The sequence below is a fragment of the Camarhynchus parvulus genome, chromosome 8 (assembly GCF_901933205.1).
Source record: "Camarhynchus parvulus chromosome 8, STF_HiC, whole genome shotgun sequence".
NCBI classification, from domain to species: domain Eukaryota; kingdom Metazoa; phylum Chordata; class Aves; order Passeriformes; family Thraupidae; genus Camarhynchus; species Camarhynchus parvulus.
In genome coordinates, this window is record NC_044578.1 from 3,673,784 (window position 1) to 3,696,539 (window position 22,756).

At 42.0% G+C, this 22,756-nt stretch overlaps 1 protein-coding gene across 2 annotated transcripts in view; it reads left to right on the plus strand.

The window, feature by feature from the left end:
• Positions 1-280: 280 nt before the first annotated feature.
• Positions 281-22,756, plus strand: part of DAB1 (DAB adaptor protein 1) — a 409,901-nt gene continuing 387,425 nt past the window's right edge. For both annotated transcript variants that reach the window (XM_030953038.1, XM_030953040.1), the window contains exon 1: positions 281-391. The gene's annotated coding sequence lies outside the window, so the exon portion shown is untranslated. The remainder of the gene's footprint in view (positions 392-22,756) is intronic.

Genomic DNA, 22,756 nt, shown 5'->3' on the forward strand with positions numbered 1-22,756 from the left:
AGGTAGGAGGAGGCGCGGGGAACCGCGGGGCTGCGCGGGGGGAGCCGCCCGCGGCCGCCCCATTGCCGCTGCCGCCGCCGCCGTGCGCGGAGCGGGTCCCGGCGCCCCGCGGAGCTCGGCGGAGTTGAGCGCAAAGTTTTTCCGCCGGGAGGGAGGCGCTGGCGCGGCGGAGCCGGCGAGGAGGCGGGGAGGGATGCTCGGGCAGCGCGGTGCCGCCTCGCCTGCCGGGCAGCGCTGCGCGGCTGGGACGTGCGAGCGGGGATGCGAGCGGCGGCTCGCCCGCAGGAGCCGCGCTGCTTCGGGGCCGTGCGCGGGGATTTAACACTTCCACAGCCGGGCACCGGCAACTTAGAGCCCTGGTGAGCATCTCCGAGCCGTGCCGCGAATGAACGTGAGACACCGCTTCTTTTCTATTTGTGTGTGTGTGTGTCTGTGTGCGTGAGACTCTCGAGCAGGGTTTTCTCGCCATCCACCTCTGCGTGCCAGTCGGGAAGGGGAAACTTGAACTAGCTGTCCCCTCTTGGTTTAATATTTAGAGCCCGAATACATATTTTGTTGCTCTTCTACCTTTTTCTCGATGCCTTCTTGTAGTGTAGATGATTAATCAGGGAGGTTAGTGGCCAATTAGGCATAACCTTGTAGAAAAATAATTATGTGAGTATATATGGGGTTTGACTAGTGATGTGATACAGAATACACCCAGATCTTGGTAGCTGCTTCCCAATGTGTGCAAATTCAGTGTGTTCTTGATTTTGAATGGAAATAAAATTGTAATGACAAATATGTTACTTCTAGGGGAAGACTGTTATTTTCCTTGCCAGTGAAACATGTAGCAGCTTCAAAGTAAAATGTGCAGGTCTGGGGATATAGGGAGGGGTTGTCTTTTCTGGTCAGTCACTAAATGTTTTTCTCCCTCTTAAATATGGTCTTTCTAGTGGTACTGGTTGCTTTGAATGTTTGGTTTGCAGAATGAATTTCATTTCAGTGCCCTCGGAGTCTCGAGAGAAGAAGTGCACTGCTGTGTCTTCTGAGGCTGGTTGTTTTAACTGATCTTCTTAAATAATGCTATTATTAAATGATGGCAAATTGAAGCAAATGTGTTTTTCATTGCCCACAAGTTGTGTTTCTGAGCTAAATTTCTTTTTATGGCTGGAGAGGCTCTTGCACTGCAGTATTACAATACAGCCATATTAAAAAGGTCCTTGGAGCAAATAACCCTCTAATGCTGCAGCTATGTTTTCAGTAGACTTCAGTAGTTCTGTGGGAAGTGATTATGTTGGATTTAAGCAATCTGGGCTGAATTGATTGTGCTTTTTTAATTGTGGTGTTAAACTGCTTGTAGACATTCATGTGAGTGGTAAATCTAAACCCAAAATGTGAAGAAGCAAAGCTCCAAACCCAAGGCTTTATTTGTGATGAATTTTTTTTAGCAACAGGTTTTTCTGTTTTTTTGGTTTTTCCACCTTTCCTTCCTTCCTTCTCCCTTCAATTGGCAGAGAGGTCTCCAGCTTTAATGCCTTTCCTTACCCAAGCAGGGTGCAGTGGTAGATGATACCATCGTTCTCCTCTGTGTATGCTTTACTCTGTCTCTGGTGCTGCAAGGAAGGAAGGCAGGTAAGACTAGAGATAAAAGGGAAAGGAGATTCCTGAGGTTGATGGTGTTGGCAAATTGATTGATCAAGGTTTGCTCTGAGGAACCCCACTAGGTTTTGGATGGTTTCTTTGGGATGTCATGCTGAAAGCACAGGTCAGCACCTATCCTTCAGTGATTTCACACCAAATTCTCTGGTGCGTGCTTGGCAGGTATGAAAGGTACACTTGGAGCTAAGCTTCTAATGTCAATATTTGGTGCTAAAAGATTAATTTTGAGCAGAAGACAAGCAGTTTGGTTACTTCTCTTTAACTACAGCTCTTCATTACTGGTTTTTGTTTGCTCTAGTAAACAAACATATAGCTCTTGAAATTGAATTAAGTGTATAAACTGCTTGAACCAGAGAGGGGAGACAGACTAATAAATAAAGAATTAAGCTATTGTGCCACTGACTGGCTGATTACAGCTTTGGCCTGATCACTCAAGCAGTGCTCCAAGCAAGCTCTCCATGCCCAGCACCCTTTTTTTCTGGATTGGAGGATGGGAATGCTGGGGGTGACTGTGGGGTGATGTCTGCTTGACTGACAGACACTTATTGCAGAGTGGCACTGCTGCTGTGTAATTTTGCCTCTGTAATGATTTTCTCCAGAGAGCTGACGGAGAATTAAAATGTTTATGGTCAGGTTTTCAGAAGGGTTCCTCAAGATGCAGAGAGGACGGTAGGGATGTCCATCCATTTTTAGATCTCACTAATCCCAAGCTTCTGTAGTTCCTGTAGTCATGCTAATTTTTATTGATCGTCAAGGCAGTGGCTGTTTCAGAGCACAGGAGTGGAAATGTTTCCACTCCACGCAGGGTAATCCTAAAAAGAAATCAAAGTGGGAAGGAAGGAGTGGCTGAAAGAGACATCTCACTCCAGTCTTTTCTTTGGGTGGTTCATGAAACCAAGGCAATGGATGAACAGTTGTACACTTCTGAAATTCAGTTTCAGTGGGAGGACTACACTTTCCATCCTGTGTTTGCAGTAAATGCTGTATAATCTTGGCACTACTTATCATAAGGATGCAAACCTCAAAGTTCTCCAGCTCAAGCCCATTTCTCCACTGGAGCAAAACCATGGGAGCAGAGGAGCCTGTGGTGGAGGAAGGGTGTCATTTCCCATGTGGATGCCAGCTGTGTGCAAGAGGAGCTGAGCTGGAGTCAAGGCAGAATGGCAGCAGGTGAAAAAAAATGTGTCAGTGATTTCTGATGATCAGCTCTGCCCTTATCAAACTCATGTGTGTGCTGCAGATCAGAAACATGCTCTGTGCTTCTTTCAACCATCTGATGCTGACCTAAAAATCCCTTTGCAGACCCATCTGTGCCCATCAGTTCAGCCTCAGCCATGCTGGTGCCTGGTATTCACCCTCTGAATTTCCTCACTCCATTCCATAGCCTTCACTAGGCATGTTTGTTGCAGAAGCAGGATGCTCTTGGAGGTTTCCCATCCCACACTTTGTCAAGGGAATTAAGCATGATGTTGCAGCCAGCCCAGTGTGGAGCTGACAAATAGTGACACCTCCTACAAGGGAAAAAGGAGGAGGGTTGGGATATTCAGGAGAAAATCCCAGAAGGGGTGTATTCCCTGTGTTCCCAATTTTTCTGACTGCAGCCTGTCTACAATTGCTCTCCCAGATTTTTAAGAATGTCCTTCTGCTTTCAGAGCTCTAAAGAAGGAATAAGTGGTGTGTTTGTGGGTTTATGCTTAACCAGAGATGCAAGAGCAGGCTGGAAGTGAAAACAAGCCAATCTCAACACTGCTAAGAGCTCTTGGAAGTGGGAATGAGAAGTATTCTTTTGAGTAACCTGGATAGCAGGTGGAAATGATCCTATACACAGTGTCTATAAAACACAGTGTTGGATAAAATGGTCCTATTACAGGAAGTGCAGAGGGCAAAAAACCTAAGCAGTCTTGACAATCATTTTGGGATTGTTCGGCAAGAAAATCAAAGGCTTGTCTGTTTTTGCTTTTATGCACATAAATCACCTTTGCTCCTCCTGTTTCATAAAATGCAGTGGGTCAGGACTTTTCTTGCCTCTACACCATTGTGAGTATTTACAGTAGAATACACATAGCACACAACAGGAGATTCATATTTCATTTTTCATCAGTATGCCAACTTAAAGAACCTCCAACTTCCCTTTAAAATAGCATGAAGATTTGCAAGCCAGTTATAAGGAATGAGAATACATTCTGATATTCCTCTTTTATAACCACAGATTGATGCATTCAACAGCCAACTCCTTTGATTCTTCCAACATTTAAACATGGGTGACTTAGTGAAAAAACCACTATATGAATATTTACTCCTGTTTTAATGTAGCAGAGCCCTACTGAAGTCAAAGCAAGTGCAGCTGGTTCCTCAAGCTGAGGATATGGCCCAGAAAAGGACTTTCCTAATTGGCAGGAGGCTGCTTTGGTACCATTCCTTGCAGGGCAATATTTTAGGAAAAAAAAAGAGAAAAAAAAATCCTACATCAGAGGGATTTCTCATTTGTAAAGTTAAATGCTCCTCAGCGAGAGGTGAGGGGATTACTCCAGCTCAGAGAGTGTTTTCCCTGACTAATATATCCAAAATGTATGTTGGGATTGCCCAGCACTGATAATTCACACACCTCTGGAGTGGAATCCAGCAGCCATTCCAGGCTGGAAACATTATGCAGGAGGGGTTTAGGGAAGAGAAATGAAGAAAAACTAATCCAATTGAAACTGCAAGGGGAATTTAGGAAGCAGAATGCAATTATCCGAGTTGGATATTGGCCAGGACATGTTAGTTAACATTTTCACTCTTGTGGGGATTTCCATGGGATCTTTAATGACGATGAATGGTCAGGGCTCTATTTTACATCTCATTTGAAAGCCTGAGCTCTCACTTCTTCATGAGGATGAAGTGAATGCATTGCCTTCCTTCAGGATGAGTTGCTTTAGTCAATCTGCTTTCCTCCCACAGGGTCAGGGCTCTCTGGGCACACCTACCTGGCAATTCCACCTGGCCATGGGTTTTCCTCACCCTGACCTGCTGAGTCAGAAGGAAATCCCAATTCTCAGCATTGCACATCAAAGCCCAATTCCAATTTAAGAGGACTTCGTGTGGAGAAGATTCCCTACATTTCAACTGGCCATGGCATGGAATCACAGAATGATTTGGGTTGGGAGGGACCCTAAAGATCAACTCATTCCAACTTCCTGCCATGGGCATGATTCCCTCCACCCTAAGCACCAGGCTGCCAGGTTTCTTCCCTGTTTTGTGAGGACTAGTGGATGGAGGAATCATCTGTCAATAGTAAATGGGATAAATCTTATTGAAACTGGCATTCCAGGAGAAAGGAGTTGACGCATAAAATATTTTCTTCTCTATAATCACAATTTTCCATTTAGTTATCTGAACTTGAATCCTTTCTGAGGCAAACAAGCAAACAGGCACTTCTTCTCTGTAAAAATTCAGTGTCTGGTTACAAATGCGTTTTTATATTGGTGTTTTTTGGTATTCAGGCAAGGAAAACAATAGGATGGCAGTTTGCTTCTTGGGGGGAGAAGGGCCTTCCTCTTCCTTTGGAGGTTCAGGGATGATGTGTTTGGTATGATTCAGTCAAATATTATTCTGGGAACTCAGACTGCTCTGTATCCATTGAATTACCTTTTAATCTGTTTATCAACATGCTTGCAGACTATCTTAGAGGTCATGAGGCAGTGGCAGATGCTGGGAGATAAAATTAGATATGCATCCAGACTTTACTGTATAATTTTGTTAACAAAAAGAGCAATGTAGTAGTAGATATTCTCCCCCTCCTTTTCTTTTTCTACTGGAAAACCTGTCCTAAGATTTTGTTTTCCTGCAAGATCTAATATAGGTAGGCCGTGCTTCTAACACACACATGCCACTGATACTCATGTGCATCACAAATAATTAAAACATAACAGGGTTATATATATATATATATCTCCTCATAGCAAAGATTTTTTCTGTTATATAGGAATTTCCCCAAAACTCTCATGGTAACATCAATGTCAATAATCTAAAATGCTGTTTCAAATATTGCTCAAAATATTAATAATGTATCAAGTGATACATTTTGTATCCAAGGATTTTTCTTTCCGTGTTTTTGTGTCTTTGGGGACAGTTTAGGTTGTTTTATGGTCTGTAGAATGATGGGTAAAACCAAAATCTACATCCACTCGTCCTCCTGAATTTCTGATTAAAATTAAAGAGCTGGCCACTCTGACCTGCTGTGGTGCATTTCCTACAGAATTTGTGGGATTTCACAGGGGTGAGTGCTGGGGAGAGTCTCACCACTCTGTTACTGTCAGACTTGCTTCAACTTACAGGTGGATCTTAGTTGTGCTCATCTCCTCTCAGGATGTGAACCAAAAGCCCAACTGAGCTTTTCAAGAATGTTCAGAACAAGTGGAATATAATGTTCAGGGTCAAAAGGAATCATGATCATTGTCCAAAAGCCTCAGAGGAAACTACTTCTTCTCTTCTTTTAAAATAACAATGTCTTTAGTCCAGAGCTTCTTAGATAGCTGTGCAAGGCTGAGTTTTGTCCCTCATAAACAAAGTGAAGGTGCTTAGGGACCCCCCATGTAAATAAAGTGCCCATTCCATCTGCCTCTTGTAGCTTGACCCACAAAATCAGCACAAATGTTTCCGCTGCATGAAAGAATTGGATGAATGCATTATGTTGGCCAGGTGTAAAGCTGTGATCTGTGACATTTCATGCCTCATGTGGGCATTGTGCTGTCATGTGGCACAGTGGGCTGCATTAAAAGAGTCTTTGGGGATAAAGAGAGACAATATGGACAGAAGCTGTTGTTAGGCAAAATAAATTATAGAGTAGCTCATCCAGAGTGAGAAGGATTGGGAGTGATGTAGTTTCAAACATCGTTTTTTCAGTAATTGTGCTGTTTGAATTGTGACCTACTTTGATAACATTCTATCGTTTTTAATATTTCTTTATTCATTACATTTTATACACACTCAGGTGGTTTACTGCAAGCAGTGTGGAAATTACAATGAAGGTCAAGTGCTCTCTGTGAGGATAACTTCTTACTGAAAATATTAACTGTTGTCATTACTGTTTTCCAACATGAAATTTTATTTGTCTGGTGAATGAAGAGATGATGTTGGGCTTGTGTTAAAATGTGTGATTACTGTCAGTAGACCAAAGTCCTTCCAGTCACAGTTTTGAGATGTGCATGCGCACTGAACAAGTGTCATTTAAATTGATTTATTTTTCCCTACACTCTTAAGCTGGCACAGGCCCTTATCAGAAACATCTTTGAGATTAGGACTGGTTTATATAGATTTAACTTTCAGAAACCTTTAGTAAGCTGAGGCTAAACTGAGATTTGCAGCTTTACTATTGAAATAACCATGCCTTCACTTGGCTTTGCAGCCCTTCAAATGAGCTTAAATCCATGCTTTAAATTATATTAGTTCAGTATTTTTCATGTGAAAAAGGCTTTGGCCCACTGGAGGTCTGTGTAGAGATGGAGTAAAGCCTTAGTTAGGGCTGAGGGCAGGCTCTCCATGGCCAGTGCTGGGGTCAGTTAAATCACAGGTGCTCCATAGTGGTTTTCCATAAAAAAAAAGACCTTCCAACAGTTGTCCTGTGGTCAGTGGAGGTGTAATTGTGAATTTCACAGAGAGTTTGGAAAAATGGGATCAGGACATCACTTTCTCAAATCATAATCCCACTTTGGTAGAGCAAATATATTGCTTTTCTCGGAGCCATGACAATCCATGGCAGAAAAGGGAAGCCTTGGAGCATTCCTGCTGTCCTTACACAACCTATGTGGGATACCAGTGCATAATTCATTACATATTATTGAAATAGAATCATTTTTGTAAAGGTCAGCTGTCCACAGTGTCTGAAGTGTTTCAGTTTTGATTATGCAGATTTGAGGTTCCTTTAGGAATAGAGTCTAAAATGGGCAGAATGAAGACAGAAGAGTTGCAGTGAATATTCACCCTTTTGGCTGTGGGAGCAGATCAGGGATTGAAGCTTTACCAGCTCTCTGATTGCATTATCAAAATTCTTGCCTGCTGGTTTGATGTGATGGACTTAGAGGTTTCCCTGGTCCAGGGCCAGGGACATCTCAATTTACAAGTCATGTGTATCTAATTTTCCTTCTGAGCTATGTCATTTGAATTCTCTACAGTTGTGTCTTCTAAGTATATTCTGGAAGAAAAATAAAGTAGGTCGGTAAATTTTCTGGTCTGTTAAAGTTCCTGGACTGCTGTGCTGGATTTAGGTTGGACAGGTAAGTTAGAAAGGCAAGAACTGTTTTATAGAAACAAAAATGAGAGATTGTTAGCTGAATGTCTGTTTTTTTGGGTGAAATCTCTACTAGACAAAGCTTTCATGTCAGCCCAGCGTAAGAGAGGAACAGGAGAAAGAGGAAAGAGAGGACTTCTGATAAAGCCTTATTAAACCCCTGTGGAAATCTGAATAAGGAATTGTCTTTTCCACTTAATGAAGGGTGTCACACAGTGTGAGAGGCAGCAGACACAAGTAGAACACCTCACACAGGTGATGTTCTGCAGGAGAGCTCAGTGCTTTGGGATCTTGAGGGTGCTAAAACGTAACACAGACCAAACAATCTCCTGGAAGAGCTTGTGGTGGAACTGAGGGCCCAGACTGGGGGTGACACTGCTTCTGCCATAGTTGTGCCAGGCTCACAGATGTGTTCTGGTGAATTATCTCAAGCTGTGGGTGCTCTTGGTGCCTGCCAGGGAGCCAAGGCTGCTGCACACAGGGCCAGCCTCACTCTGCTCCCAGCCAGAAGGGATTTCTTGCGCAGAGATGAGGAACTCAGCCCAAAGCCAGTGTGGAGCAGTTCATCTGTCCCTGCTGTCAGCCAGGCTTCTCTTGAGTCAAAGCTGAGTGTGGGACACAGCAGGAGCTGCTTCTAAGAGACAGACAGCAGTGTTGGAGGAGAGGTGCTATCTTCTAGCAAGGCACCCAGTGTTGCAAAGATGTAGAAAACTGAATTGGTTGCGCAGGTGATTTATTTTGCTGTAGGTTTAAGCAGTGATTTTGGTTTAAGGTCTGTTATTTCCCTTACTCAGTGTTAGGTGCTCTACCCTTGGTGTTTGATCTCTCTGCTGGAGCTGCTTGTACTTATCCAGCACTTGTGTTGGATATGCCTGCATCCATTGCTCTAAAGCTTGTGAAAGGACCCAGCAGAATTTTAAATGTATATATTAAAAAAATGAAGAAGTTTAGAAGCCATTAGATTCCATTTAGGTCATATTTGAAGCTTTGTTCCAATCTCACAGCATGGAAGCTCCATTTTTATTGGAAGTGGAGAACCTTGGGTAATTGCTTGACATGAGGAATTAGGGCTTAAAGAAGAACACTAAATATCATGAGACTTGTGATAAAATCTTAAGCACTGTATAAGCCACTGAGGGCTGTCAGATTGTAATTAGGTTTGATCATTATCAGCTTGAGCCAGATTTTCACAGGTTGCTGAGACATGGACGGCCACGTGCCCCATTACCAATTCCATGAGCAACTCAAAACCCTTCCCTGATGATGGTGAGCTGGGCTGACTGTGCATTTTCTTTATTTCCTTTGCATTTTTGCCTCTTTCCTTCACAGGTTGCTCAGGTTACCTCATGCCCAACCATAGGCCACCAGGAATTCCTCCCCTGTGGAGAAGTGATCTGGCGTGAACATCACTGTTGTTCCTGCTTGCTCAATTCTTTCTAATTCTGGAGACTGAGGAAACAGTTTAATTCTAAATGGTTGTCTTTGAAATAGGTTGTGTTTATGTGGAAAAGCTTGTCTCTTTTGGTAACTTTTTGTAAGCAAATTTTGAAGAAATATAATATTAATCTTAATATGGAAGTAAGAATGTCACCTTATGCAGGGCCCTAGGGTATGTTTCTTAGTGGTAGGACCTGGAATAGAGTTCATTAATAATTCCACTTATTGCAGACTCTGTTGCCTTCAGATTACCATTTCAAGTGCAAATACACAGTGGAGATTACACATGGCAACATTTAAAAAGCAAAGTTCAGATGCCGTAATTGTGCAATGGAGTCACTTGGAATTATTTAATAAAAGAGGCATACAAAAAGGTTCCTCACTCTAATTTCATTAATAATGTATTTTGCATTTGGCTGAAGACATTTGGCTGGCAGCTTTTCTTTCAGGGTGCTGTGGAACAAAGCAGTAACCCACTAAGATTTCCTCACTGGGGCTGCTCAGAGTGTCAAGGAGATCACAGAGCCCTGATTTCAAACTGGGGAATGGAATAGCATTTTTTAGTTGTCAACAAATAGAAACAGAGATGGGAGAAATTGTGATCTATGAAGGAAAATGGCATGTCCACTGAAGATGGTTAGTTTGGTATGTATCCTGATTTATTTTTCCTGTTTACTGAAGAAGCAGTATGGGCACACACACTCACTGCTGTGCCAAAGACTTTCACAGGAGCTCTTCCTCTTCTGCCAGGAAGATTTCTCTTCTAGCTGCAAACATAATATTTTACCTTGCAGATGTCAATGCTGGCTCTCTGGCTGTGCTCACCTTTGCTTCCCCTGCAGCTCCCACACCTGATTGTTCTCCCAGCCCTGCAGTTGCTTGGCTAACTCACTTTCTGCCTCATTTACTTCCCAATGACTGCTGCACACCATTCCCAAATTCAGGACCTGCCCACCTTTGTGACTGGCTGCTCAGTTTGCTGCAGTGCTCAGTGACTTCTCTTGGAAAATGTTACAGCCACACATCTTTGGAAATTGTGGAGCTGGGTTTTGTTACCTTCACCAGAAGGCGGCAATGAACACACTGGGGAAAAAATATCCCACTGAGGGCACTGTGAGGAATCCTAGCTGAGGGATTCAGCAGGGTGGAGCTGGTGCCAGGGCTTGTGTGTGTTGGTACCTCACTGTGTGCTCTCCTAAGAAAAGCAGAAATTCCTGCTTACCTGATCTAGCCTGAACATCTCTAACAAACACCAGGCCAAGCCACTTGTTTTTGTGTTGTTAGTACTTTGCACTTGAAGAAGTGAATGCCAAGGTTTTGGAGAGGTTTAAATATTTTTTCACCAAGAAAAGACCTTCTTTTGAGTAAACCTAAGGCAACTTGAGATCACTGTCTTGGAGCTGTGAGCTCTTGTCAGCTTGGTGACAGAAACACATGTTGGGCTGTGAGCTGGGAGTGCTGCTCCCCATCAATTGTTTTCCTCTGTACAAAATGATATATTCAGTTCTTGGTGGCTCCCAACAGAGAGTCTTGGAGTGATTCCTTTCTCACAGCTACATCTGCACCTTTGTGGGCCCTCACTGCTCCGCTTGCTGACTCTTCTGTGGGAAGGTGAACAAGTGTGAGTCTGGGTTTTTAGTTTCTTTTCTTAAGATTCTGCTCAGTCTGAGCTGAGTCTTTTTTAATGGACACTTGTATGGACTGATTGTGGCTTTTTTCCCATGTGGTTGTTCCTAAGGTCTTTCTTCCATCATATTTAAGGTTCTTTTGAAAACCTAAGGTGGGTGTATCCAGATTCCATTGCAGTTCAGGGGCAGCACTGTGACTGCCCACCTTGGGCAGTGTCTTAACCAAAACCCCCCTTCCATGTTGTATATCTCCCATTGTTTTTATCAATTTCCCCACCTATTTTAAAGTTCTATATCTGATTTCAGAATTCCAGTTTTTTAAATGCTGGAAAGTATTTTTGCTTTGAGGGTCTCTAAGTACCATAATAACAGCACAGAACAAAATCATATATAAACTCAGTAGGTTTTCCTTAATTCCTTAGCTAATTGGGGCAACAAATAAAGTACAATTGGGGCAACCAATAAAGTAAAATAAGGGCTAAAACGTGACATTCATGTGCCTTGCTGTATTCTATGGACATCTGATTTGTAATTGCCATGTTGGTTATTTTGTAGGTGGGATATTATTTTAGAGCTCAGCATTGGAGCAGGAGAGCTGCTTGTGATTCTGTTGGAGGATGGGAGAGACAACAGAACGAGGCAGAAATCTTATTTTTCTGGTGCTTTTCTCTTGGAGGAGGCTGAATCTGAGAGCCTTGGCACTGCTCCATAGCAGAGGAGCTTGCAGTGATGCTGCAGTTTTGTTGGTGCCACTGCAGACACAAAGGCTAAAACAAATCAAACTGAGCTGAGAGGAGCAGATGGGGCAAGTGAGAAGTTGGGAAATCATTCAAAGTGTTAGACACTGAGCAATTTCAATTTTCCTGAGACAAGTGGGTGCTGTGGCACAACATGGCTCTTTTTGACACTCAACACACGTGAGACAATTTTGGAATAAAAGCTGCATCAGGTGTTCTGTTTCCAAATTTCCCTGCCTGAGGGGGAGAGTTTGCATTTGGCAAGGATAGCTGGAAGGGGGGGTGGGGTGGTGAAAACAAGATTATCATGAATCCTTTCAGGTGTTTTGTTGACTACTCTGAGCAGAGTGTGTGTAACAAATGAGCAAAGTTCCCCTGTTGGAGGCAAAAACGGAATTTATAGGGGTATCACAAGGCAGTGGGGGGGTCAAAGAAATTGGACAGATACTTCCTTTCTTTGAGAAATGTTGTCTTGATTTTAATGTTCTCCTTAAAGGATACAAATTTCCCCCATAGCATGGGAATAACAACAAAAAACCCCCTCATAAATATAAATATGACATAATATAAATATAAAATTAAATATAAATATAAAATAAATATTAATATAAAATAAATATAAATATAAATATAAACATGTTGGAAATTTTGGCATCATCAGTAATGAATCCACCAATAATGAATTCCTTGAAATGTGTGACCTGTATCTTTCTGTAACACTCTTCTTCTGTTAAGATTCCCCTTTAAGGGGTTTGGTTTCCTTTAAAAGTGTGGAAATGAGATACAAAGAATTCTGGTCTCACCTGATAATTGTGGCCTAAACACGATTTTGCAGTATTTACTGTTTATAATAAATAAATAGACTGTAGATAATTCCTGCTTTAAAAGCTGCAGGGCACAGAAAAGTTGGGTGTAGGAAAAATGTGTATGATAAGGCATAGTTCCAGCAGAAAGAAAAGGAACTTAAATAGCACTTGGATTCTTTCCATCCACCCTACAAAGAAGAAAATTGGTTTGCAGGAAATATAGGTCATGGCAGAGTTCTGGCATCTTGATGTTGCTGTTTTGTAAGTACACTGGATTGCTGGCAGCACAATTTGGGATTCCCATTAGAGCTGCTCTTTGCTGTCAGCCTTAAAGGCCATTTAATATCCCTTATCTGATCTAATGCACTCCTCACACAGACAAAGAAAATTTAAAAGACGCTGTGAGTTTGGGGGATTTCTGTTTGGGTGTGGGTTTTGAATTTTTTTCTTTTCTTTTTTTTTTTTAAGGAGTTACTGAAAGCCAATTTGGAGATTCTGCCTGTTGGTGCATGTAAGAGTCAGTTGCTTCACTAAGACCCAAAGTTCAAGGATGTTTCATGAATGAGGAGTTGAAGGGAGATACCTTTAAAGATCTATTTATTTTAATTTTTTTATATAAAGATGCAAAAATGAGCAAACAGAAAGGCCTATCAGTTGTGTGTATCTGATTGAAATGCATTGATTCGTATACAAAAATTATTATTGCATGCAGTTGCATGAACAAATGGAAAAGCTGGGTTTAGGACCCCTTGAAAATAATCTATTTCTGTTAGACATGCATATAATTTAGATAGATTCTTGTCTACACAGTGTATAATTTTTCAGTGGCTCTTTCAGAGGTAATTGTGGAAGGCAAAATGTGCTATGTGAATATGGTACTTCAAATTGTTGAATGCTTCCATGAGAAAATATATGATTAGTCTGCAAATAATCTCTTCAAAGGCCCTATTTCAATTCTGAACTCTCAGATGGCTTGGGTAGTCTTTGCTCTTGCTTTGGAGGGATTGAGAATGTTAAAACCATTTACATGCATTGTCACAAAATAATTTTATGGGGTTGATCCTGCCTGACACGATGCTTCACACCATGATGGAAAAATTCATAAATGTTTGCTCCCATTTGATGCTCAAGATTCACTTAAAACACTCATTTCTCTAAGAGTTATTTTCTCTCTTTATATCCAATTCATAGATTATGGTCAAGTGTTCATTTTTATGGTATTTACAAGAAATCAGTAGAGCCAGCTTGCTCATAACACCCTCCCTCCACCCCCTGCCCAGATTCATCCTTGCAGCATCCTGGAACAAAGAGAGCTGAGATTCTGAGCCTTGCTCTGATCTGATTCAAAAATGCATTTCCCTGTAGTAAAATTTAAGACTCTGAGTTGTTTGTGGTCAGAGTCTAAGGTTATGTCCTTTATAGTAAAGGAGTGGTGGTTAATAAATTTTTGAGCTAAAAATTTTAATTTAGGATGAAGTTGTCAGTGTTGTTTCTCAGCCATGAGGTGTGGGGAGACCAGCTGGCTGTGAGGGAGCTGTGTAGGATTCAGTCTGATCCTGCAGTTGCTTTAGGTGTTGGTTCTACTGGCTGGGGTAACAGATTTGTTTTATTTGTGTTGTTTTGAGGCTTGGCCTCTGCTCTCCACGAAGAGCTTGGGCAGCACAGGGTAAACAGCAGTGCTGGTTTATGCCCAGTGCTCTGTGCTGAGGGAAGGTTATGGGAAAGGTTGTGGTGAGAGAGCTCTGAGGAGCAGAGCATGTCACACATCATCACCCTGCAGAGGTGTGGAGATGACACGTTGATTCTGCTGCTCAGCCTCCTCTGGGTGTCTGTGACCAGGTGATGACACTGATTTATCACAGAACTTCACAAGTTCACAATAATTTATCAGCCTGTGCACCTAAGAGTGAGCACTTCTTTTTGAACCTTGTGTTGTGTTCAGTGGAATTAATTATTTAAAAGGTGTGCCCACAATACATTAAATAGCTAAGCTGGTTTGGAAATTCAGATTTGATTCAAACCATTTGGTTGCCATACCAAACATACCTGTGCTAAACAGTTCAATAATGTCCTGGTTTGAAAAGACAGGTGTCTGCTAAGGAAGGGAGGAGCCTGCTTTGAAATGGAAAATGTAAACCCCCTCTTTTCCAGCTACATCTTTCAACCTAAGACAAATGAATATTGGAATTTAATTTGTTGAGAAACGTACAAGAAAAGGAGCTCATAATCTGAGTTATTCTGCAATAGAATTAATGTAGCAGAAAAACCTTTACAGTGTCCACTGTTTTCAGGTATTGGTTAGAAATTCCTAATTCTGTTTGTCACCAGGGGTTTGTCCCCTGTGACAATGCTGGGATGTGGCTCTAGCAAGGAGAGGCTGCTGCTGGCCAGTGGCCACTCCAGTTTGGCTCCTGAGCCTCCCAGCTGCGTTCTGTGAGCTCTGAGCTCTCAGTGCTGCACACACCGAGCCGCACCCAGGCTGTGCTGACCTTTCCAGGAGCCCTGGGCTGCCCTGGGGATGCCTCCCTGCCACCCCTCATCAGCTGGGATTTTGGCAAGGCTGTATTTCAGCGCTTTTTGGAATTTTCCCCTGCTCAGGCTTGCTTTTCTGGGATGAGGAGGAGCTGCTGTGGCTGCATGGAGCGTTGGTTTTGGGAATTTCTAACTCACAGAAAGGTGCCTGCAGCTCAGGATATGCACACTTTAAAATGGGTATTTATGAATTTAAAATGACAAACTTTTTTTGCTTGGTTGTTTTATTTTTGATTTTTTTTCCCCCAAATAAACTCTGTAATGAGTTGATCCTTTGACTCACTCACAGATAAGACAGTTCCAGTGAGAGAAGCTGTTTTATGGGATTCATTTTGAAGCTATTCAGGGAAATTACTGTAGGCTTTTTGAGAAAATTGGTGAGAGTGTGGAAGGACCACAGAAAGGTTTTTTCCCTTATGTTTTTAGTAGGATCTTATGAAAGGAAGGAAAAAACCCAACCCCAAATTCTAATGAAAGAATTTTTAAAATAATGTAACAAAGTTATTCAAACTCTAGGTTTGGATGTGGCTAGGTTCTTAGCTGTTTCTCCTAGTGAAAGTTTTATTTTGAATTAGTTAAATTAGTTTATTTTAAATTAGCTTTTAGAAGGGAAAGGAAATTACTTAATCACTGCTCCAAATGTGTGTGTATATATGGGGGTGTGTGTGTATCCCCTCTGCAAGATGTTAAAGAATTTGGATTGGGGATGATGTTAATAAATGAATGTACAACTTGTAGGAGTGAAATGATCAAGGCAACTACTCTGTAGGACTGTGGGAATCCCAGGGGCTCAGCTCATGATGAATATAATCAGCTGGATTCACCTGAAGTTTTTATCCTGGAGGAAAAAAAAGAAGCGAATCAAACCTCTGGGTCTTTCACAGGGACTTTTAAATTATTTGAATTGGAGAGGGACATTTCTTAGTGCTTGAATTAGGTTAATGTTTTGTGGGTATACATATACATGATCCAGGGCATGGAGAACTGGGGAAGATACACATGGATTTCTGCTGAACAAAATGATGTCTTTGACTCTTTACGACACAGGTTATTAAAGGAAGAAGTCAGATGGTTGGAATAACTTAATCTAATTCTTGTAAATGTGAGCCACACATGGAGTGTGTGATGCTGAACTGCAGCGAGGGGAGTAGAGGAACAGGTGCTGCTGTGGAGCATCCCAGCAGCATCCCATGGAACTTTACACTAAATACCAAATAACTTGGAAATGTGCCTCCTCTATGCATGGGGCTAATTGATTTCTGAGCCACTGGCTCTGGAGGCTTGTTTGTATTTAAGGTACTCGTTGGAATCCCTCTCTCTGCACTATTCCTTTGTGCAGACCAGACATCAGGGACCTTCAGGTCAGAGAACAGCCACGCTGAAGCCATTCCAGGAATTTTTTGGCACACTTTCACATCAAAGGACAGATACTGTGCCTGTGCTTCTTGCATAGTCTGGGGTGTATTAACCCCAAGACCATCTTCTTGTAAATACTTCTGTAAATGTTTTTTTTTATATTGTTCTTATGAGGTATAAGCAGAGTGTCAGGGGTGTGGACAGGTCTGTGTGGCTTTACCATCTCCATCAGTGCAGGTGTGTTGGGTGAGGTCTCAGTAGTTCAAGGATGCTCTGTGAGAAACTGCCTTCTACTCTGCATCCTTCTCCTTCAGTGTGATGTCTTCAGTACCCCAAACTGTGCTTGAACCCCTTCCTGCTTCTGGGTGACACAAATATCTGTGTGGCATGAGGGGTTTCTCCTCCCCTCCTCTAGCCTCTTCTCCCCAGTATTATTTTCAGGGTGGGAATAGCACATTAACATATTTAAAAATAACAACAACAAAAAATAAACCCAAACAAAGAAATCCCCACCTTGAATGACTGAATTTGTCACAATAATTAAGCATGGTAGCTACAGCTCTGGATGAGTTTCACCTGCTAAGAGCTACTGCAGTCAGCACCATATGGTGGCCTTTTTTTCCCCCTTTTAATAGACTTAGAACAGCAATTTGTTTCACCCGTGAGCCAGCACCACAGCATGCATTGCTTAACAGAAACAACCTAAGACTGGTGAGCTTTTCATTTTAAGTTTCAAGGAGCATTTAGCTGAGCTTCAGAGCCTGCTTTCTGGCACTGCCTGTGTGCATTGTAACTCTTTGATGTATAAAATTAAAGGGCTGAAGGACAGAAGGGCTTGGTTTTTCTGACCAGAGACTCCTCAGTCTTAATGTTTGCAAATAATCTCCTAATATTTACCTGCCTCTTCAATTTATTTCCAAGCTCTCACCAATGTCTATGTGTCACCCTGAGACTGTGGAAAGAAAATTATTGGAGATATGGAAAATATTATTTTATTTGATGGGTGGACTGCAAGTGTTTAGTTATGGGTGTGTCTGTGCTGTGAAACAGGGCCTGGTGCAGGATCCCTGATCCTCTTCCAAAACACAGAGCAGCGTTACAGCACTGAGGGCCTTATCCCTAACAGTGCCACGGGCATGTGGCAGTGCTGTTTTATCCTGTTTTTTCCCCAAATGACCAGAGGTACCCATATTTCCATCCATTTCTATCATAGCATAAGCTATTTTTTAGCTTATGCTGCACTGTGCCCCATAAGCTAAAAAATGCAAACCCACAAGTTCAGGACCCCCTTATCTTAAAGCTTTGGTTTTGTGATTGGCAGACACAATGCATACAAAAATAAGACTTTTTGCATATTTTTAGGCTTCCTTAAAACTTGGGCAAGTCATGCAGTACCTCATTAGCCTGGAATGACATTTCCAGAATGGAACAAAGACCTGGTAGCACAGCAAGCTGACCTGCAATGCCCAGGACTTGTGTTTAATTCCCCTTCACACCACTCCAGGGGAATTGTTCAGGTTAGGGAGGCAGCAGGATTCCCTGGGTGGAAGGATCATAAGAATACCCCTGGGTGTCACATCCTGAGCTTGGGAGGCTGTGAATAACCCATCCCAGACCCTGCCACCTCCCCAGTCCATGAGGGTCATGCTGAGCCCTCATTCAGATGCAAAGCTGTGGTCCTGGTGTCTTCCATCCTTCCTCCCTGTCCCCTAATTGCTCCTGGGATCTTGCAGCTTGTGATGGCCTTCTAATTCTGGATCAATACTCAGGTTGCTTTTGTTATTTGCTGGTGTTGATAACCTGACTCTGCAAGTCACTCACCTGGTGATAACCAAGCCCTCTGCTTAATTAGGAATATCTGCTTAAAAATAAGATAGGTATCTGGGGAAAATGCAGGTTACAAATGGTTCCAATTAAAACTCATGTAGCAGATTTCCCACATCTGTCCTATTGTGTTTCTCTCTTCCCTTCTTGGAAGGCTAAGGATGCAACATTTCTAGAGGGTACAGGTGTTTTGTTCAGAGTTCAAGATCATCTGCAGTGAGATGAGTTTGAACTGTCACACCCCAGCCTCGTTCCTGTCCTGCATCCTTGTGTACTTTGACTGTAATAAAATGTACTTTTCATTTCACAAAGCTTTAAAAACAGCAGGGAATGCTGTGTGGTTTTTCTTTGTAAATTAACCAGCTTATCTGCAAATAAGGTGTTATTTTTTTTTTTTGTGTGGACAATGCCCCATTTACCCCTCTAGACCCTCCAAAATGTGGGGCTTTCCAATCCCAAAAGCACACTTCTCTTTAATTTTGCACCAAGAGTACTTGCTCTGCACAGGAGAGATTTTTATTTGAATTTTGATTGGATTTGGATAGAAAGAGTTATTCCTTGGAATTCTCTAATGAGATGGGAGAAAGGGGAGCTTAGGGAGGGTACTGCAGTGCCCAGGAGCTTTTTGTTCTTCACAGTCTTTTAACTTCATGTGCCTCTGCCACTTTCTCGTGCTCAAGTAATGTTCAAATGGGTTTAGTTTGCAAATTTAAATGAGCTTGCTAATGTTCTCATTTTAGCAATACCGTCTAGAAATACTGATTAAAAATGTCACCTAGTGATTTTAATCTGTGAGGAATGGGCAGTTCTGAGAAAAGTAGATCAGTTTTTTTCTCAGTACACCTCCATCACAGCAGAAATGGTCCTGGTAATGTTCCCTGCCTGAAAAGTGTGTGTTTGGCTGCTTTTGGGAGAAACAGCAATTTGCATGCTATTTCTGAAGCACCAGTAAACTACAGTTTTTTCAACCAGTACTGGATTTGAAGTTGAAATTTCTGGTTTGAGGGAATCTGGCCCACCTTGCAATTATGGATTATTCCATGAGCCAGCCTGCACTGCAGAACTTCCCAGGCCCAGCACCTGCAGGCTTGGGAGCTGTTAGAGGGTCACTAAACTGGGGTCATTTGTCCCAACCCTCTTTTTATCAGAAATTTTCTGCTCAGCTGTTTGAGCCAAGATCTGCTGATACTTGCAACACAAAAGATGTTTTGTGTTTCTTCTGCTTGCAGGTCCCAGAGTCAGTATTTTTTTTTGGCAAATGCTGATATTCTAATTTGTTTTGCAATGCAAAGTCCTTCAGTATTCCAAAAATCACTCCTCAGACTACAAGTAAAGGACAGAACTTCATCTTGGGGAGAACAGTATTGTCCAGTGTCCTGTTATTTAGTAGTCAGGAGGATTGGCCTGCAAGGTGGGGACAGATTTACTAGGTTCATTTAGAATCATTAAGGTTGGGAAAGACCTTTTAAAATCATCCAGGCCAATTTCTGAAAGTCAGAAGGGATTCCTGTTAGTTCAGAACACCAGGGACTGGTGGTGCAGGTGGATTCTCCTCCTCTGCAGCAATCAGATGCTGCTATCAATTAGCACAGACCTGAGGGCACCTTGTGCACTTAAATAAGGGAAAGACAAGATCAAAGCATCACCTTATGATTTACAAAATAGGTGAGTTGTGTAGTGACCTTAGAGCACAATTACTGAATATTTTGTTATTCCTAAAAGTCTTTGGGGGAAAACAAGCTGAAGGATGTGAGCACCCAGAGCATGGAGGCCTTAGACAGGAAAGCAAAATGAAGTAAAAGGGGTAAAAATGAATAAACTTCATTTAATTTCTCCCTGAATTTAGTGTCTTCCATTTAGAAAACAGATGGAGGAGGGTAAGAATCAGTTAATATATGCCAACACTAGTATTGAATACATTCTTTCATACATGAAATTATCCCATAAGTGAGACAAATTGCTTGAATCATTAAAAAAAATCCCAAAAATGCTGATGTGGGAAAGACCTTGGGAGATAACTTAGTGTGTTGCCAGGCTGTTAGGTGAGATCAAGTGTACCTGTCTCACCTCTAGAAGCTGACAGTCTGTCTAACCTCTTTTTAAACCTTGGATATTGATTTCTCATCTTCCCTAGACAGCCTGTTCTGGGTCTTCACCACTCTTACTGTTAACAAGACTTTCATTTTTCTAATACCTAATTCTTCTCCCACTTGTCCTTCTGTCAGTTGCACAAGAAGAACTGATGGATGCCCTCTTCTGTTACTGCCTTGTTGGACACTTGTGGATGATGCTTAGCACCTCCTTGAATTAATCTCAACTTTGCTTTACAGGAAGAAGAAGAAAAAAAAAAGAAATGTTGGTTCTTCTTTTGCTGACAGTGCTTCTGAAATCACAGAGTTGTTTGTGGCGGGGTTTTTTTTGGTGGTCTATTGTTTTTTTCCCCTCCAATTGACCTTTCCCATATTTTGAGGAGTGGCACTAGAAATGGGATATCTATTGAGACAGCAAGTGTCTTTATAGTGCAGTAGGAAAAGAAGAATAAGCTCCTTGGTCTTAGCATCTCATGCTTCTGTCACACTTCTTTGATATTTCTGGTTCTCCAATAGTACTGTATTTTTCACTTGCATTCATTGCAAGTGGCTGAAGTGCAGATACTTGGCCTTTTATCACCTCTCACTTTCACCACATGAATTTTAAAATGAAGAATAAAATAGAAAATCAAGTAGGAAGTGCTGCACTCAATCACGTTTCAGCTCTCAGATATTGTATCCCAGTCTTCAACTTGTTGATTTATTCCTTCTCTGCTGATTCTGCTCACATTCCTCAGCTCTGTCACCTACAGATGTTCTGTGGTTGCTGCTGTTTAGTCCTGTAAGAGCAACGGCATCTGATCTTGCTGCTGATAGCGGCTATTTCAGAGATCATTTATCAGGAAAGAGTTGGTGACTTCAGGCCTTGAGCCAGGAACTCTGGTCCTGCTCTTGGCAGAGCTTTACATGAGCCACTGGATTCCAGCCCTTGTGTGCTAAAGATTAGAAAGGATTTCTGGATTTAGGGCTGATCATCTGCCTGTGCAAAATTTGGAGGGGGAAAAATGGGTTTATGTATTATTTTTTTAATATTGTAGTGGAATGATATCTATGTATTGATGCTGGCGTCATATGATCAGTGTTTGCATCTAGTGATACTCCATAATCCTCCTATGAAGAGAAAGGAAAACAATTGTTAAAAGATCCATTCCTCCTCCTTGGCAAAAGCTACCAGAGTTGTCAGGCAGCTCAGGTGATTTTCAGGAAGAACTTGAGAACAGATCAAATCCCATAAAGATGAATGTGTTTGCAATGTGTAGTTAGAGTGTAGTTATAGAGCACTGTGTGACTCCTGAGCCTGATGTATTGTTACTCAATGATTTCAATCACAAGGTGATGCCAATGCATTTCTTCAAGCTGTTGGTATTTCAGAGTTAATTTTATGCCTGAAATAAAAAATAAGTTTAAGAAAAGTTTGGAGGCGTTGCTGTTACTTAAAATTATTTGTGAAACAAATAACACTCATCCCATATTCTGAAACATGAGTATCTAAAAGGCCTCATTTTATTGGAGAAGGAACTGATGAGGAAAATTTCTAGGAAGTGCATTTATGATGCACCCTCACATGAGTGCTTACAATGAGGTTTTCCTTGATGCACTCTGGGATAATTATTCACATATCACTTTAACAATATTTACTGGGTGCCATATAATGCAATTGTGCTTGGTTAATGCCATGTTTGAGAGAATATTTCCTCCCCTACAATCAAAATGTATTCCCCTTTGTGCTTCAGTTTCCTCTTTTCCTTGTGCTGGGTTATTCCCTGACAATATCCCTTCATTGCTCACTCCCTCCTGGGCAGAACACCCTTGTCCTGTCTCCTGCACCCCGTGTCATCCCATCTCCAGCCAGATTTCCTCAGGTTTCCTGCTGCACTGCTTCCCACTGCTCTCCCTCCTTCCCCCATGTTTTTCCTAAGGCTGCTGTGCTCGCCTGCTCTGTCTGATTAGCTGGCTCCAGGCTGCGAGTTAAATGTCAGTATAATTTTTTCTTTCTTCCAGTCTTAAAGAAGTGCCATGAAATGAAATTTGAACAAAAAAAAAAAACCAAAACAACAAAAAACCAAAAAAACCAAAACAAAATAACAACCACTTCTGCTGGGAAAGGCTTAACCTGCAGTAGTGCCTCCAAGTAGGCACTGAATCCCCGCAAGGTTTGCTTCCATTTGTTGCTAGAATCCATCCTCATCAACAGTTGCAGAGTGTAAAAGACTGGGAATAAAAATGGTGTGGTCAGTGAACTAATGCCACTGAGTGTATTCTCTTTTGTTCTCCCAGCCTGGGTTATTTTGCTGCTTTCAGTGTGCTCAGACACTTGCTAGAGGTTGCAGTTTCTCTCCTCTCAGGATATGACATTGGCCAAGGTAACAAAAATAGTGAGGGAGTGGTTGTGGGTGCACTTCACTCCTTCCCGAAGCAGCTACTGCTTAGTATGTAT